General features: G+C 55.9%; 2 non-coding genes across 2 annotated transcripts; both read left to right on the top strand.

Moving 5' to 3' along the window:
• The first annotated feature begins 307 nt into the window (after positions 1-307).
• LOC147870658 (small subunit ribosomal RNA) lies at positions 308-2,225 on the top strand. The gene has a single exon (XR_015533279.1). It is a non-coding gene; the product is annotated as a small subunit ribosomal RNA (ribosomal RNA).
• An 824-nt stretch (positions 2,226-3,049) lies between these two features.
• On the top strand, positions 3,050-3,205 carry LOC147870657 (5.8S ribosomal RNA). The gene has a single exon (XR_015533268.1). It is a non-coding gene; the product is annotated as a 5.8S ribosomal RNA (ribosomal RNA).
• The last annotated feature ends 175 nt before the right edge of the window (positions 3,206-3,380 follow it).

Raw genomic sequence — 3,380 nt, 5'->3', positions numbered from 1 at the left:
ACACGGTCTATAGGCGGCGTATCGTGGACACACTGCAACCGACTCACTCGTAGTCCGGGCGCGTGCTAGACTCGCGATGCCAAACGGCGCTTCGGCGCTTATGCATGTCGAGTGAAGAGAGGGAAGGGTGCCCTAATGGCACCACGGTTCTGGGGGCGCTCACGTGGCGTCCCCCTAACGGCACGAAGTGGCCCCTGCTCGCAGGGGCGCACGGAGTGCGAGCGTTGAAGTATGAACTGGACCCCCTCGCCGGACCCATCCGGGACCGCGTGGAGGGGGAGGAACGAGCTCCAAGTGAGTCTTCGGTTCCCTGGTTGATCCTGCCAGTAGTCATATGCTTGTCTCAAAGATTAAGCCATGCATGTCTCAGTGCAAGCCAAATTAAGGTGAAACCGCGAATGGCTCATTAAATCAGTTATGGTTCCTTAGATGGTGGACAGTTACTTGGATAACTGTGGTAATTCTAGAGCTAATACATGCAACCGAGTCCCGACCGGAGACGGTCGGGACGCTTTTATTAGATCAAAACCAATCGGTCGCTCACGCGGCCGTTTGCCTTGGTGACTCTGAATAAATGGAGGCGGATCGCACGGTCTACGAACCGGCGACGCATCTTTCAAATGTCTGCCTTATCAACTGTCGATGGTAGGCTCTGCGCCTACCATGGTTGTAACGGGTAACGGGGAATCAGGGTTCGATTCCGGAGAGGGAGCCTGAGAAACGGCTACCACATCCAAGGAAGGCAGCAGGCGCGCAAATTACCCACTCCCGGCACGGGGAGGTAGTGACGAAAAATAACGATACGGGACTCATCCGAGGCCCCGTAATCGGAATGAGTACACTCTAAAGACTTTAACGAGTATCCATTGGAGGGCAAGTCTGGTGCCAGCAGCCGCGGTAATTCCAGCTCCAATAGCGTATATTAAAGCTGTTGCGGTTAAAAAGCTCGTAGTCGGACTTGTGTCCCACGCTGCCGGTTCACCGCCCGTCGGTGTCTAACTGGCACGCACGTGCGGACGTCCTGCCGGTGGCCCGAGCCGGCGCCCGCGGGCGATGGGGGCGGCGACGCTCCCACGCCTCGGGTCGTCTCGGGGAGGGCCTACACAATCCCGTCGCGGTGCTCTTGACCGAGTGTCACGATGGGCCGGCACTTTTACTTTGAACAAATTAGAGTGCTTAAAGCAGGCAGCAGCCGCCTGAATACCGAGTGCATGGAATAATGGAATAGGACCTCGGTTCTATTTTGTTGGTTTTCGGAAGCCCCGAGGTAATGATCAAAAGGGACAGACGGGGGCATTCGTATTGCGACGTTAGAGGTGAAATTCTTGGATCGTCGCAAGACGGACAGAAGCGAAAGCATTTGCCAAGAATGTTTTCTCTGATCAAGAACGAAAGTTAGAGGTTCGAAGGCGATCAGATACCGCCCTAGTTCTAACCATAAACGATGCCAGCCAGCAATCCGCCGAAGTTCCTCCGATGACTCGGCGGGCGGCTTCCGGGAAACCAAAGCTTTTGGGTTCCGGGGGAAGTATGGTTGCAAAGCTGAAACTTAAAGGAATTGACGGAAGGGCACCACCAGGAGTGGAGCCTGCGGCTTAATTTGACTCAACACGGGAAACCTCACCAGGCCCAGACACCGGGAGGATTGACAGATTGAGAGCTCTTTCTTGATTCGGTGGGTGGTGGTGCATGGCCGTTCTTAGTTGGTGGAGCGATTTGTCTGGTTAATTCCGATAACGAACGAGACTCTAGCCTGCTAAATAGTCGCATCCGGTATCCTCTGTGCTACCGGCGACTCCTAATCTTCTTAGAGGGACAGGCGGCTTCTAGCCGCACGAGATTGAGCAATAACAGGTCTGTGATGCCCTTAGATGTTCTGGGCCGCACGCGCGCTACACTGAAGGAATCAGCGTGTCCTCCCTGGCCGAAAGGTCCGGGTAACCCGCTGAACCTCCTTCGTGCTAGGGATTGGGGCTTGCAATTGTTCCCCATGAACGAGGAATTCCCAGTAAGCGCGAGTCATAAGCTCGCGTTGATTACGTCCCTGCCCTTTGTACACACCGCCCGTCGCTACTACCGATTGAATGATTTAGTGAGGTCTTCGGACCGGTGGGCGCGGGGTTTCGGCCCTTCGATTCCACCGGGAAGATGCCCGAACTTGATCATTTAGAGGAAGTAAAAGTCGTAACAAGGTTTCCGTAGGTGAACCTGCGGAAGGATCATTAACGGCACCGAGAGTGACCGAACAGAGAAGGAAGGCATTAAGAAACCGAGTACGGTTGCTGGCTCTGGGGGAGTGCGTAATCTCGCTTGCGAGTGGACCGCCTTCTCGTGGAAGTACCCGTGTCTGGTCATTCATGATAATACAACCTCTACTGATGACTGAAAAATAGATGACGTCAACCTGAGGGGGGACCGGTCGGCGAAAGTCGCACCGACTCCCCCCGCATGAGGGGGAAGACGCATCATAATATGTGACCACTACTGATGACTGAAAAATAGATGACGTCAACCTGAGGGGGGACCGGTCGGCGAAAGTCGCACCGTCTCCCCCCGAATGAGGGGAAGACGCATCAAAAATTAATAAAAGGAAGGCATTAAGAATGAACCAGATGAACGGGGCTCTGCGGAAGGCGTAATCTCGCCTGTGATTGGACCGGCTCTTCCTGGCAGCGGCCGGATCTCGGAGATAACGTCGTCGGCCTGAGGTGTCCAGGTCGGCGAAGTAATCCCCCGGAGGGGGACGGCAAGACCGTCCCGCCTCGAGGTGGGAAGTAGGAGCGAAAGATGGTGAGTGGGTGCCGGCGGCACGCGGGCTCCGAGGATCCTCAGGGATCCAAGGACAACCCGCGCGACCGCGAGCACTGGGCTTAAAGCCACTTTATCTGCCCACGCAAGGCCGTTTCGGCGGCGCTTGAACGAGAGGGGAGCGCGGTCTGACCGTGCCGCTGTTCTGGGGGCAGCTCCCCCTCGAAAAATAACAACTACCTGTCCTACGGGACTAGCAGTAGCATCCTACCCGAAGCTCTGCTCGAATCTAGAGAAAAACAACCCTGAGCGGTGGATCACTCGGCTCGTGGGTCGATGAAGAACGCAGCTAATTGCGCGTCGACATGTGAACTGCAGGACACATGAACATCGACGTTTCGAACGCACATTGCGGTCCTTGGATTTCCAATCCCGGACCACGCCTGGCTGAGGGTCGGCTACATGAAACCCGTGGGCCCGCGCGGTCTTTAAGATAATAAGGGAAAGAAAGAAAGAAAGAGAAAGAAAGAAATAAAGGCACGCGAGCGGCCCTACGCTGGGGGGTCTGACGAGCCTGCACCTCGCACCGCCGGCGTCGCTCCGAGCAATCGGTGGCGGCGTCGGCGACTGCG

This window comes from Zootermopsis nevadensis, unplaced genomic scaffold (assembly GCF_977971745.1).
Source record: "Zootermopsis nevadensis isolate Lab colony 2312 unplaced genomic scaffold, Znev_1.0 Znev_ptg000236l, whole genome shotgun sequence".
In the NCBI taxonomy this organism is placed as follows: domain Eukaryota; kingdom Metazoa; phylum Arthropoda; class Insecta; order Blattodea; family Termopsidae; genus Zootermopsis; species Zootermopsis nevadensis.
The sequence above is the reverse complement of the archived record's forward strand: the minus strand, read 5'-3'. Positions and strand labels throughout refer to the sequence as shown.